Raw genomic sequence first — 14,845 nt, 5'->3', positions numbered from 1 at the left:
GGAAAATGCTATTCAGTAGTTCCCAGAGCTCAAGAGTAAAGATTCTCTCTCTTATTCTCATCTGCCTACAATATATTTCTGTCCAAATTGTGCAGTGCTTATTGCTAATGTTTGTGTTGTGAATATTCCTGGCTTCCTGGGGCTTCGAAGCTCTGGCAGAAGGCGAGCACAGGAGGCACAGAACTTTGAGCTCCCACACTCTGTGCACAGGATGCAGAGATGTTGGGGTGAGGATGCTCGCTTGGTTCGGGTGCAAGCTGTTGGGTACCAGTGCAGTGTGCAAGCCTTAAACTCCATTAAACAGAGCAACTTCCAGCCTGCAGCTGAGCCCCCAGCCCCAGCACTGCTGTGCATGACCGGGGCACGCTTCCCTCTGGCTGCTGTGACTGCAGGCTCCGGGCTCACTGCTGTTCAGATGGTGCCATCTGGCTCTCGTGAAATATAAGGAAGCGTTATCCAATAACAGAGGGGGCTGGCTGGCTGTGTGCCCTCACCGCTGTGCTCGGAGGGGAAGGGATTGTTTCTGCATCTGGGAGATACTGAACATAATTTTTGAGCGTTCGTGTACGAAATATTCGGCTGGCAGCTCGATGCAGGTCCTGCCCAGCAGCAGCCAGGAGCCGTTTTGTTGTTGGATTTGGAGCTGAGGTTTGTAAACACGTGGCCCACAGAAACAGTGATGTGGTTCTGTTAGTTCTGTGGATGGACAGGAAATGCACTTCCCCTAATGGTCTGTCCAGCAGGATGTGTGGGTAAGGAAAGGTGGGGAAGAAGGGTCCCAGCTCTCTGGCAGGAAGGCACCAGGAAACAAGTGGCACAACTTCAAATACGACAGGAAAGAGCCTGGCCCCATCCGCTTGCCTCCCACCCTGCAGGCATTTCTAAGTGCTGCTCAGATCCCCTCTCAGCCTTCTCCTCCCCACGCTGAACAGCCCCAGGGCTCCCAGCCTTTCCTCACACAGGAGAAGCTCCAGGCCCCGATCTCTCTGTAGCCCTCCTGGGCTCTCCCCAGCAGTTCCCTGCCTGCCTTGAACTGGGCAGCCCAGCACTGGGCCCAGTGCTCTGGATGTGGCCTCCTCATGGCAGAACAGAGGGATGGAGAACCTCCCTCGTTCTGCAGGCCACGCTCAGTGCAATGCACCCCGGGGTCCCATTGGCCTCTTGGGCACCAGGGCACACTGCTGGCTTGTGGTCACCCTGTTGACCACCAGGACACCCAGGTCCTTTTCTGCAGGGCTCCTTTCCAGCAGTTCAGCCCCTCACTTGTACTGATTCATGTGGTTGTTCTTCTAATAGGGGTTTGGAGCTGAGTTACTGCCCAGCCCTCCACACTGCATGGCTGCACTCAGGCCCAAAGTGGAGAACCTTCATGCAATCAGGCACTGATAGACCTTGTGGAAGCTGAAAGCCCCCGGATAAAATTTACAAGGCCTGAGAGAGCCTGCCTGGCATTATTTAATGCTTTAGTAATGAGCACCTGAGCTGGAAAGATTGCCTGGGTAGTTTTATTCTGCATAGATGAGCAGTCAGAATTTCAAAGAGGGGTCATAAATATAAGCACATGGGATGGTGACGGTGGCTGATGTTGGCGTGGAAGGCAGCACTGAAGGAATGAGAAGGTCAGAAAGTGCAAATACAGGGGAAGATGTTTGCCTTCCATTTCCCAACACCAGTGGGTGAGAAATGAGTCAGAAACGTACCTACGGTTTGGTTCAGTTTGTGTTTATGTGCACAGATACTGCTGCTCAGGTGCAGTTCTCACGTGTGTCTGAGTAAAACACACTCAGGCTGATATAAGCTGGTAATGAACTATTTATTCATATTAGCAACACGAGCTGTTTTGCTGAGCACATCAACAAGGAATTGGTCATGGTTGGGGATCGATGACAGATGGGCAGAGCAGGATGCTCTGAGCACTGAGGGGAGGGGAAGGAAGTGTGAAGGCAGGCATGCAGATCTGCACTCCAGGTAATGCATTGGCACAGGGAGGTGGTGGAGTCCCCATCCCCATCCCTGGAGGTGTTCAGAATCCATGGAGGTGTGGTCAGATGATCTTAGAGGTCTTTTCCAACCTTAGTGATTCTATGGCTCTGTGAGGGGAGCAGGAGCTGTGTGACTGTGTGCCCATGCTGCTCCCTCCCTGCTCTTTGCTGGCTCTGCTGTGTGATTGATTGATTCCTGTCCCTCATATTGCTGCCAGAGTTAGAAAAGTGATTTTTCCCCTTACTGTACTCTGGCAGCTTGCAACAAAACTGCTAACCCATCAGCATTACCTCCTCTGCAAAAACCTCCATCACTGGCAGAAATGCACTAAGCTGGTGGAATGCAATTTTACTCCAGGAGCCTCATTAAATTTGTATTCCTTGGAGCCTACAAGGAAGATGATGGTCTGGCTTTGTCTGCCTGGCTTCCTGTTCACATTGGGTGATGCATCAGAAGGAACACGATGACACCAACAGACATTCAGCGATGGACACTTTGTACTGTGCTGTGTCCTGTTTGTTATTTAATGGACAAATCTGCCTAAAAAGTGGGGTGGCAGATATCCTCAGCACAGTCAAGTAAGCACAGATATTGGGCAGAACACCCTCAGGTCAGCTCTGTAACACAGCCTGATTAGAAGCCGTTCCATCAGCAGTTTGCCACATAATGGTAGCCACGCTGCCCTATGGCCACTCTGGAACAGGGCAAAAATGGGGGAACTGAGACTCAGCTCCTCTCCCCCTCTCTCCAAAACCAATAAGTAAATACAAGAGTGTGGCTTGCAGCGTTGCAGCAGTCATTAGAGACCTCCTGTCAGCACAGAGCAAAGCCCCTGTAGTCAGGGATGTCTTTATCAAGAACTCCTCAGTACAGGAGAGATGTGGACCTGTTGGAGGGCATCCAGAGGAGGGCCACAGAAATGCTCCCAGGGATGGAACGTGAGGACAGGCTGAGAGCTGGGGCTGTGCAGCACGGAGGAGAGAAGGCTGCAGGGAGAGCTGAGAGCGGCCTGTGTGTCTAAAGGGGCTGCAAGAAAAAGGGCTGAAGAAAAGACTCTTCAGCAGGGCGTGTGGTGATGGGACGGGGAAATGGATTCCTGCTAGAAGAGGGGAGACTCAGGTTGGATGTAAGGAAGAAGGGAGGTGAGGCACTGCACAGACTGCCCAGAGAGGTGGTGCAGGCACCCGAGGTCAGGGAATGGGGCTCTGATGGAGCTGTGGGTGTGCCTGCTCAGTGCAGGGGTTGGACCTGATGGCCTTGGGGGTCCCTTCCAACTCCAGCCATTCTGTGGTTCTATGACTGCACTCCCGAAAGCCAAGGCAGAGGTCCGCAGTCAATCTCCTCCGGCTGTGCAGATTCCCATCGAATCCTGTCGAATGCCGGGCTTGTTGCCGCACAGCTCAGCCTCGGAACGCGTTTATCTCTCCGGTAGGGACCGGGGAGCCGGGTACATCGCACACCTCGGGACGCGGAGCGGGACCCGCAGCGCTACCCGCACAACTTCCCGACACTTCGGGCTGCTGCCCCTTCAGCCGCATCGTACCGCGTTCCCTCCTCGCGACATCACCTCACCCTCCGGGCATCGCTCCGTCGGGGTTTGCCCTCCTCGGCGCCGGTTGCGGGGGGTGACGGGGTGGGGGGGCCGCGCACGGGGCAGGCTTTATAGCGCGGCCGCAGCGCCGCCCGCAGCCCGGAGGGGCGGCAGCGCTCGGTGAGTCCGCGCAGCACCGCGCGGTACCGCAGCGCAGCGCCGGGGGCTGACGGCCAACCGCCCCACCTCCCCCCGGAGGGCCGCGCTGGGAGCCCGGCGGAGAGGAGAGGAGGAGAGGAAAGGAGGAGAGACGACGGCGGGGTGCACCGGGCTGCGGGAGGGAGCGCTGCAGGGGAGAGCGGCTCCGCGGCTGCGGAGGTGAGTGCGGGGCGGGGGGAGCGCGGCGCGGCTCAGCGGGGGGGTCCTCGGGGGTCCGCCGCGCTCCCCAGGCCGTGGGGCGGGCGGTGCTTCTCGCAGTCCCTTTTCCTCCTCTTCCTCAGTTCACTTTTTTTTTCCCCTAGCCCCCACTACCCTCCCCCCCCCCCTTCCCCTCCTTTCTTTATTTCCAATTAAATCCCTCGGCTGTGTGTGTTCAGCCAACTCTTTCTCCCTTCGAGCACGGGAGAGTTGATGAATACGCACAAAGGAGAGCGTTTCCCCGGAGGCTGTTTCCACAATGCCCCCATTGAGCTGCGCCCGCAGCGCCGTGCTTCTCTGTGGGGGGAAAAGTTGGGTGCCAGCGCTGAGCTGCCCCATCCCTGTGTCCCTGTGAGCTCGGGGGTGTCGGTAGGTCCTCTTTTACCCCACCTCCCCCAGCAGCTGCTATCCAGCGTCCAGAAGATGCGTGGTGCACCCTGGTGCAGGGTGGCCTTTCTATGTTGCACTGATTGGGCTTTTCCTACCTAAAAAGCCCGGGTCGTTTTGTAGGAGCCTCGCGTTGCTCAGGGACTGTCCCAGTGTACAGCCTGCTCTGGGGCCCTTTTTGTTCCGGTTGCACTCCAAAGTCACCCAGCATAAGAAAGAGAAAGAAAACGGAGAACCTGGAGAAAACCCAGCCGTGGTGTTGTGTGTCTGGTGATCTGATGGGCAGCCCTTGCTGACCCTCATCGCTCTCCACATCCCCGAAATGAGCAGGGCTGCGGGGCAGAGCACTGAGATATGGGAAAGTGCATTGAATGCTTGGAAAGGGTGGGAGCTGCTGGGCTGTGGGCGCTGCTGAAATGCTCAGAGATGGGAGGAGGATGAGGCGGGGGCCGCGGCCCCTCGGGCACATCCTCGGCATCCCGAGCTGCTTGTGCTCCTGTGCACAGACACAGCAGTGTGCTGCTTAGCAGCTCGTGCAGCTGTGGGGATCGCATCCCCTGTTGGGGTTTCATGTGATGTGCGGGCAGGTTCCTTTAAATGGGCTTAGTGCCCTCGTGGTGGTGTGAGGAGAGACTCCGGTTAGGTGGGATGAGGAGCTGTGCTTTGGGGAGGGAGGGCTGCTGTGATTCCAATGGCAGAATAACAGAGCCGTGGTGCCCACACAGCCACACGTGCACACACAGAGCTGCTGCCAGAAAAGCTCTGGGTTTTTTTTTTTTTGTATCGTTGTTTTGTTTTCTTAAACAATTTCAAAGGAAAACGTGGGTGAGCTCTTGAAATGAGTTCTCTCTCCTCACTGGTAGAACTTTGCTCAGGGGACCCTTCTCCCTGCCCAGCCACCTTGTGAAGTGTTGATAAAGATATTATCCGCAGCATCAGCTTCCTTTGATTGCTCTTTTCAGCTGTGTGTCTGGATGGAAACCTAGCAACACAATAACCGTATTGAAGGGAGACGTTTCAATAGCTGCACTTCTTTTATCACATTGGGTGCATCTTCAGAGGTTGGCATCATCCGGTCGGTTTCTTTACCCCTTTGGAGCCTGAGAGTTTGATGGGGCCCCGAGTCTGGAATAAAACAGACATGAGCTACTGAAAGAGACAACAGAGGTGGAATAGAAATGCGTAATATAATAAAACATCCGTCCCCCTTTTCTTCCCGCTGCCCCTGCGAGCACCTGCTGTGTTCTCATGGGAAGCACTCTGCTAGGGAGGGAGGGTACCCATGTCACAGCAGAGGGATTCTCAAGGAGAAAGCAGCCGTTGTGTTTGCAGCCACTTCACCTCGCTACACGTGGGGGAATCTAAAGGACAGGCAGCCCGGAGCAATGTGCAGCACAGTGCAGTGTGTGAGAAGCAGGCTGGCCTTTGGGAAGCAGCCTTGTTCCAACCACCCGCTGTGGAGAAGATTATGACTCAGTGTTTGCAATGTACAGGGCCAAATTCATCCTTGGGTTAAAAAGCTGAAAGTCCCTGCCTCTACATTTAACTCTCTGGCACCGTTCTGGTGTTCTCAGCTATGCTGACAGATGCCCTTGTCGTGCCGGCTGCCTCTGTGCAGCATTGGATGAGGCACCATCACAGGGAGCCGGAGTGACAGCACCTGGCTGTCCTGTGCCATCAGCTTGGGAAGTAGGAAAGCTTTCTTATCTAAAGGAGCAGCGATGCATTGGCCCGGGCAGCCCAGAAAGGTGGGAGGTCACCATCCTCCGAGGTGCTCAGGGAGCGTGGAGATGTGGCACTGAGGGATGTGGTGAGTGGGGTGGTGTGGGGTTGGCCTTGGGGATCCCAGTGGTCTTTTCCATCCTTAATGATAAGCAGGAGATGGAAATGAGGGATTTCACGCTGGTGAAATCTTGTAGTTTTCAAATGTTTGGGGAGCAAACCTTTGCTGGGAGCCAACATTTCTCTAAATATCCACTGTTTCCATGGCTGCTCCTCCCAAGATCTTCTGCCTGTTACACGTTAATGAATTAAACATCACAGACACCTTTGTCAGGCCAAAAGAAAAAGTACCTCTGCTCCAAGACAACTTTGAGAGTTCTGTGTTTGTCATTTCTGCACTACCAACGAGAAGTGTTTGCAACGTGCTGCCGTTCAGGGGCAGCTGAGATGTGTGTGTGTGGAACTGTATGGAGTGCAGTGAGATCTGGCGCGGCACTGCAGGAGGTACGATGGCCGCTCTGTGTCCCCAAAAAGCACAGCGTGTCTGAGAACCTCTCGTGATGCCGGCGCTCTGGGATAAGTGCTGCTTGTGCAGGGTTTGCCTGTTGGGTACAAGTGCTTAGTGAGTAAGCTCGACTGAAGCTGGAGAGGGATCGGAGTTCGCACCTCGACGGCGTATGGAAAATCTGGATAAGCTGTGATTGTGAATTCTGAAGTTTGAGCAGGTCCTGCTGCGCGGGCTCTGGGCGATGTCACCACCATCTCTGCATACCAAATCCCAGCACAGCTCTCTTTAGCACAGAGTATTTAGCATACAGTTGGTTTAATCCTCTAATCTTACCCAGCACTGACATAAACGAGGACTGAACAGATTAATTCATTCGAAAAAACCAGGCCCCGTTGTATCTCTCCGTGGCACTGCGTGGAGAGGCGGCTTATTTCTCTGCGCCTCTGCATTTCCAGGAGGTGTGGGGTCACCACCCCTGGAGGTGTTCAGAGTGGAGATGTGGCACTGAGGGATGTGGGCACTGGGCACGCCACTGGGGGTGGGCCGGGGTTGGGCTGGACGATCTCAGAGGGCTTTTCCAACCTTCGTGATTCCCCATAGGGTCAGTGGTGCAGGTTTACCTGCTGTTGGTTGGGGTGGGAGCAGCAGGGTGGGCTGGGGGCTTGGGGCAGTGGGAGTGCCAGGGCTGGCACGGCACCGCAGTGCTGTTACCCTTTGGTGACAAGCAGCCTGCTCGTTCCTTGCGCTGTCACAGAGACCTGGATGTGCCCTTTGCCTCCCTCCGCTCACTGCTCTGTCTGCAGGGCAGCACAGCCCTGAGATGTGTGCATCTCTGTGAGTGCGTGGCCAGGGGCCAGGATTGCGCTTCCAGACCTCGTGATGAAGCCCAGCGATGAAAGATGAGTTTTCAGCTCTCCCTCACGTCTCCCCTGTGATGCCACAGAACAGGCCATCTCTTTAAGTGATGGATTTCGCACAGATTTACTCAAGTTCATTCATCTTGATGCAGCTCTAGCAGGGTGAATTCTCTGAGTTGTGGCCTTACTGATGTCTTTTCTAAGGGCTGGATCCTGCCTCATTCCTTGCAGAGCACCTGATCTCATGAATAGCTGCACTGCATTCAGGGAGGCTGTTAAGGAGTGCTGCGGTGCCTGTGACTCAGACTAATGTAAGTCAATTTAAAGGACAGATGAAGCGCAGTGTGAGTATGGATTGCCGTGTCTGGCCCTTAATGAATAATTCAGGGACGGCGTAAGAGTTAAGAGCTTCATCCAGCTGTAGGTGAAGTCAGCTCCCCGCTGACCCCAGCCCATAATACATCTCAGTTTCTGGTTAGCTGGCTTTAACCAGTCCACCCCCAATGTAGTTCAGCACCCAGCAGAACATCACTTGGGGTGCTGCTGCCCATCACGATGCCATAACTGTCTTCTGCAGCCCCAGGACAGATGTTTTCTGAGATCTCAGTGCTGCCTCTGAGTCATTGCTTCTCTAGTATTGAAAAACAGGAAAGATTCGTCGCTGGAGCATTAAAAACACAGATACCGAAAAAAAGTTTGGCAAGGCATGTTGCAAAGATGTAATAGATGTTAGGTAGGGCTGGGGTGATAGGGCAAGGGGAAATGGAACAGGGCAAGGGGAAATGGTTTCAAACTAAAAGAAGGGAGATTTAGACTGGATAGAAGGAGGAAGTTTTTTATAATGAGTGGTGAGGCACTGCACAGGCTGCCCAGAGAGGTGGTGCAGGCACCCCAGGTCAGGGAATGAGTGCTCTGAGCACTGATGGAGCTGTGGGTGTCCCTGCTCAGTGCAGGGGTTGGACCTGATGGCCTTGAGGGTCCCTTCCAACTTCAACCATTCTGTGGTTCTTTGATGCTGTCCTTTTCCAAGAACCTGGGTTTTGCTACAGCTGGATCTTCACGCTTCTCTTTGGGTCTCTTTGTGCCTGCTCTGCCATGGCTGCTGCAAGCTGCCTCCACGGGGGGGTCGGACTGCCTGCCCAGATGGCTGCAGCCTTCAGCACCTGACCCTTTTTTCCTGTTTTGAGTTCTCTCTGCTTGCTGGGAGAAGCGGTTTGGGGAACAAGGCTGGGATGCTTTCCCTGCCATCTGCCTCAAGGCAGCAGGCTGCAAGCTGGCACAGTTAATTCCCCGTCTTTGCCAAGCTCTGTTAATAGAGAACGGCTCCTCCTGAATAGAAGGCAGTTCTCGTTACATAAATAGCAGAGGAGGGGGAGAGGCCAATGTGTTTGTGGGGGGTGAAAGACATACTGGCAGTCGTCTGGTTTTTTATCTGCCGCTGATCTTGACTGTTGGCTTCTATATATGGGAGAATAAGAGGTGAGCATCATTTACTTTGTGCCTGGACTTCAGGCTGGGGATGTTAGTGCTTCAGTGGCTGTGATCTCACTCCCCCTGTTTGCATGCGATCCCGGGATCTGCCTGCTGGGATGACCGTGTGGATGAGCTGGAAAGATGCATGGAAGAAAAGGACCTGGGGGTGGTGGTTGCTGACAGGCAGCTGAACGTGAGCCAGCAGAGTGCCCAGGTAGCCAGAGGGCCAGTGGCATCCTGCCCTGTGGTTGGGCACTGGCACAGCTGCCTAGGGAGGTGGGGGAGTCACTGTCCCTGCAGGTCCCATAGAGATGTGGTACTGAGGGATGTAGTCGGCGGGCATAGTGGGGTGGGTTGGGGTTGGACCCAATAGCAGAGAGGGAAGTTTGTGTCTCAGCATAACTGACCTCTGCTGGGTGCGAAGTCCTTTATGCATGGAGATACAGAACGTGGGAGGCACCGGGGAATCTGGTTGTTACAGCAGTGGTCTGGGAGGAACTGGGTCCTGTTTTCGCTCAGCCAGAAATGATTTGGAGCAGATCTGGAAGGTCACAGCAGTAAAAATGGCTCTGAGTTTTGGACGCTTCATTTCCGAGCACTGGTCTGTGAGTGCTTGCTGGAGCTGCGGGCACCACAGCTGCTCCCCCAGTGGCAGTTAAACAAGGAGCCATTCAGCAACATTGGTTGTGACTTGCCTGGTCTGTATTTAGCTTCTGTTCAAGTCAGCAAAACTTATGGCTCAATTCCAGCAGAACTGGAGCTCGACGGTGCAGCCTCGCTTAATTCGTTGGTAAACTTGCATCTAATCCGCCCTATTTCCCCAGAGGAATGAGGAGATTGGATCTGATAGGTGTTTGCAAAGGGTTTATGCAGTCTCTGATGAAAGCTGGTATGATGCACAAATGCAAGGCGCTCTTTGCTCCTCGGGGGATGTGCTGTATGTTGACTTGTTTCTTGGCTCTGTTTTGTACCCAGGAGCTGGGAATGAATTGCTTCTGAGTGCTGTATTAAGGTCTGTGGAAACCATTTATTAAAAAAAAAAGAAAAAAATTAAAAAAAATCCTAATCCTCTCTGCTGCTTGGGTACTGCTGAACATGCAGCGTGTTTGATTCCTTGAATTGAATCGTTTGTCTTTTTGTTCCCCTTTCTAACAAGGCAAATGAATTCCTGCAGAAGATGGGGCTGCAAACTCAGATGGAATACGGCCCAAAGTTGCACCATAAGCCCAGCACAGCCCTGCCTCGTGCTTGTAAATCAAACTGGGCAAACACTGTCCCCACATTTCCACTCCACTTTGCCCTGCACCCTCCCGTCTGCACTCCAACCAAGAGCTCAGGCACCAAGCCTGGCCAATTTTTATGGCTGAGTTGAAATGGAGAGGCAGACAGGCCCACGAGAGCGTGAAAGTGACTCAATAAAACAGTGGGCTCCATTTAAACGGAGGGTGGTGAGTCTGGACAATGCAGACAACAGCTTGTTTTGAAAGCTAAATCTCTTTTGCTGGAAAGCTTGGGCTGCTTCTCGGGGCGTGCAGGGAGCTGCTCGTTCCGGTGCACGCAGCCAGCACTTACAGGCTCCAAACTGAAGGCCCAAGCTTTGCAAAATGTGGCTTTGCAGGGACCCGCTGAGCACTTCTCAGTGCCTTGATCTCTCCTGTGTGTCTGATAATTGTGCACAGAGCACGGGTGGAAACACAGCAACATCACAGGGAGCTGTAAAACACCGTCCTATGACAACGAGGAGGCAAATCCATCTGCAAGTGAATGTTTCGTCCCCTGTGGCACTGCTTAAATTGAAAATGAGCTTCATTCCTGTAAGTCTGCAGCACAGAACCAAGTGGTTGGGGGGGTTACCCAGCAGTGATGCAGGGTTCATAGCACACATTTCTGTGGATGTGATATTGACCTTATTTAGATTCCAGTAACAAGGAGCTGCTCTGCAAGTGGCAGAGACAGATTAAGACTGCGATGACATTTCCTTTATAGACCTCTTGCTTTTTCTTGCATTCTCTCTTCTCTCAGATAGCGATGCGTTGTAGTGGAGATCATTCCTTCTGGATCCAAATCTTGCACACATGAGGCCAAACCATTCTGTGTGTGCACCACCTGCCTACATCCCCACCAGCTCCTCTCTGCATTTCCACTCCTCTGAGTCATCTGGGAAACGGCTGCAGTGAGTTTGCTCCCTTCCTCAGCCAACTGGGTCTGCTTTCCAAAGGGCCACATGCAGTTCCACTCCAGCATGGGGCAGCAGAGCTGAGTCCCTGAAGATCACAAGAGCAGACAGTGGTTGGTTGTGGGTGCCAGAAGGCTTTGGGACGAGGCGTATCGCAAAGGGTTGGGTTTCAGCTCGCAATATACAAGCCCTTCAGAAGCAGGTGGTGTGACTTGCAGCAGGAAAGCTAGAAAAATCTGTTGTCAAGCCATAAATCCCCCCTGTGTTTTTGTTTCAGTGCTGGAACTGCAGGAGTTGGTCCTGCAGTTAGCACAAGTAACATCTCAGCTTGTGGGTGAGAGGTGTGGGATGCATTAAGGGATGGGGAACCATCACCTGAAACAGTCAGATCATTTGCTAGGTGGCAGTTTCCTGGTAGCCTTTGGGCTGCATGGTTCCCCTACACAATCCTGAGCTCCTGCAGCTCACATGGCTGCTATCCCCTCCCCTCAGCTCCTGATGGCAGAGAGGGAATAGGGGTGTGGGCTGGGTCTGCCTCTTGCTGAACTGTGCTAGAAATAATGATATTTCTGTGAGTCTGTGCTGGGAGAGAGAAGGGGCAGTGCTACTCTCAGTTCTGTGGCAGTGGCCTCCATCTGCATCCTGTAGGCATGGCTTTGCTGGCAGCAGTATTTCCCTCCATTGCTCATGGACTAACAGCTCTTTGTTGTGGCTCCTGCCTGCGTTAGGAAGCATCCTGGATCTCCCTGAGATTAATGTGTCATTAAAGCCTGTTTGCTTATTCTGAGAGCTGGCCCCTTCTTCTGCTAACAGTCTGCAGGACTGTGCTCACTGAGCTATGGTAGCATTTAATGTGAGTTTCTGCATGGATGCTGCAGCTGGCAGCAAGCTTTAAGCCCTTGTACCGCAGGGGATCTGTTGCCTTGCTGCTCAGGCACAGAGGCATCCCCTCTCATCTCCCCTCAGGAAGTTTTCCCACTGTTCTGAAAACCTTGTGTTCACCCAGGTCCTGCCTGGGAGCCAGCAGCTGCGCACTCAAAGCCTTTCCAGTCTGTGGGTTTTACATTTCCACTTCCAGATTCCAGTGATCCTGAGAAGATGCAAAAGCAGTGCTAATTAATCTAATTCCAGAAGCAGTGGGTTTCCATGGGAGGAGAGCAGCAAGCTGCAAACGCTTCAGGGAGAGAGAAGAAGGGGGAGTAAGAAAGATGTGTGCCTGCTGAGATCCAACCTTCTGGGCTGCTGAGAGCCCCCTACAGCAACTTGGTGAGCCCCTCCTATGCAGGACTGACATTTCCATGGCTGACAGTAGAGCAGGGTTTGCTGCAGTTACTTCCACCCAGCTTGTCAGGATGAAGTGTCACCAAAAACCCAGCCCCACATGTTGGCAGAAGTAAGGGGCTGTGTCTCTTAGCTCAACTCAGTGCACAGAGCTGCAATGGTTTGTGTATGGCATGGGAATGTCTTTGTTCCTTCACTCAGAGGGCAGTGAGGCCCTGGCAGTGCTGCCCAGAGAGCTGTGGGTGCCCCATCCCTGGAGGTGCCCATGGCCATGAGTGGAGCCCTGGGCAGCCTGAGCTGGTGGGGGGCAGCCAGCTCACAGGGATGGAACCAGGTGATCTTTAAGGTTCCTTCCAACCCCAGTGATCCTACAATTGCTCATCCCTCTTTCTTGCTGGTATGTGGAAGGCTGTGCTGAAGAACCAAATGTGACTGAAAAGCCATGGATGCCGTGTTCCCACCACAGATGGTAGTCCTTACAGCCTCCCTGGTGTGAATCTGGAAGTTCTTGAGGTCAATAATTATGGGACTGAAAATACAAGACCTTGAGATCCGTCATTGTGAGGCATTGCAACCATCTGGGTGACACACATGTGCAGTGGGACCTTCAGCCTGTACCTCCTTGTCCTAGAAGACCACAGTGTGGAGGAGAACATTCCTTGCAATGTCTTTTTTTAACCTCAGTTGTGCTATTTATGTTGGAGTGAAAGAATTGGAAGTGAATTGGCTGTTCTGTGGTTGGCAAGAAGGACTGGCAGCACAGAATCATTAAGTCTGGAAGAGGCCACTGAGATCACAACCCAGCCCACCATGCCCACTGACCACATCCCTCAGTGCCACGTCTTCATGGTTCTTGAGCACCTCCAGGGACAGTGACCCCACCACCTCTCTGGGCAGCTGTGCCATGTGTCACCACTTCTGAGAAGGAAGAGTTCCTAATATCCGACTTGAACTTCCCCTGGTGCAACTGAAGGCCATCACCTCTTGTCCAGTCACAGTGTTACCCAAGAGAAGAGACCACTATGCCATAGGTTTGCATTTCCAAGTGACTTTTCGTTCTGCTGTTCGCACAACCAGGTCCACTCAGCACACACAGTGAGAAGGAAACCACCCTCTGCCTCCTCTGGAATGGACTAGCAGCTTGTGGGGAGGCTCTGGAGAGGGGCCTTTAAGAGGGGGCATTGGGGTTAGTCCAGGAGCACAGTGAGCACACTATTGCTGGGGGCTGCAGATGGAGCGGAGCGCACAGCCAGCCCTTGTCTTCTTGCTTCCTCCTGCTGCAGGGAGCAGCTGTGGGGGGTAGGGTTGGAGCTGGGGGCCGTGCAGCTGAGCACAGAGCAGTGCCAGTGCCCACAGTGATGTAAGCTGAGCATGGGCTGGAATAATGAGTGCCTGACAGGGCTGGCAGCAGGACGGCAGTGTGGGAAGCTTGAGGAGAGCAGCATGCAGGCTTTGGGGGTGGCAGTTTATTCCAGAGGATTGGAATCTTGTAGATGCTCTCTGGGGCCTAGGAATTGTGGAATCATTAAGGTTGGAAAAGATCACTAAGATCATCCAGTCCAGCCACCAATCCATCCCCACCATGCTCGCTGTCCCTGTTCCTCAGTGCCAAAGACTGAGTGATGCTCCCTGACAAGCACACAAGGCTCTGCTTGTGGCAGCCATCTGTATTTAATGATCTGTAGAGGCTTTGTTACCAGCACAGGTGTTCAGTGGTAGACACAGGAGCGTGGGAATCCATGCACCTTTAACGAGGTGCTGAGCACGGGCTGCTTCTCAGTGCAATCCAGGGTGCTTTGAAGTCTGTGTCAGGACACCCAAAGGCACACAGCTGGCCAAAAAGCAGCCCTTCGCTCAGCAGCAGCAGGTGGCTGGGGCTCTGACAGCATCCAAGTCATTTCTGCTCCAGGTAGGGAAGTCACTGCTGAATTGCATTGGTCTCAGCTTGCTCGGTGCCTGTGTGTGTGCCACGTGCCTGGTGACAGCAGGGCCTTATTGTTAACACAGGCGAGGAGCTCGGGTGGTAAACACAACACAGGGCTGCAAGGTGTGTTTCCTGAGCTTGTAAGCAAGGAGCTGTCTGCCAACACCCGCAGTCGTTAGTTGCAATAAGCACGAGCAAATTATTTTCTCAGGAAATGAATTTTCTTCACGTGTGTTGGTCAAGTTCTTGTGTTGGTTTACCTCTGGGGCAACAAATGCAAGCAAACCCCAGTGACCTCGTTCTTGAAATAGTGCCAGTGTGGCAGTGCAAGCATTTTGGGGAGCTGTGTGTGCCCTTTTTTGGAGTTCTTTGGAAAATGTCACCGAGGGATGTGGTCGGTGGGCATGGTGGGGGTGGGCTGGGGTTGGATTTGGGGGTGTGAGAGGTGTTTTCTGACTGTAATGATTCCTACAATCTCAGAAAGCAACAAAGATGTTGCTTTTGCTGCACACCGCTGTGTGGATCGCACCTCTTCAACCAATCCCTCTCCTTTTTCTCCACATGCTGACATTGCATTCTCTTCCTC

At 53.3% G+C, this 14,845-nt stretch overlaps 1 protein-coding gene across 15 annotated transcripts in view; it reads left to right on the top strand.

Moving 5' to 3' along the window:
* The window catches only part of DISP3 (dispatched RND transporter family member 3), a 116,996-nt gene that overhangs the window by 75,561 nt on the left and 26,590 nt on the right, over nt 1-14,845 (top strand). Inside the window, exon 1 of one of the 15 annotated variants that reach the window (XM_085242208.1) lies at nt 3,641-3,892. The exons of the other annotated variants lie outside the window; for them this stretch is intronic. The gene's annotated coding sequence lies outside the window, so the exon portion shown is untranslated. Of the gene's footprint in view, nt 1-3,640; nt 3,893-14,845 lie in introns of those variants that run through there. 15 annotated transcript variants of the gene reach the window in all.

Source organism: Meleagris gallopavo, chromosome 23 (genome assembly GCF_905368555.1).
Source record: "Meleagris gallopavo chromosome 23, MGAL_WU_HG_1.1, whole genome shotgun sequence".
In the NCBI taxonomy this organism is placed as follows: domain Eukaryota; kingdom Metazoa; phylum Chordata; class Aves; order Galliformes; family Phasianidae; genus Meleagris; species Meleagris gallopavo.
The sequence above is the reverse complement of the archived record's forward strand: the minus strand, read 5'-3'. Positions and strand labels throughout refer to the sequence as shown.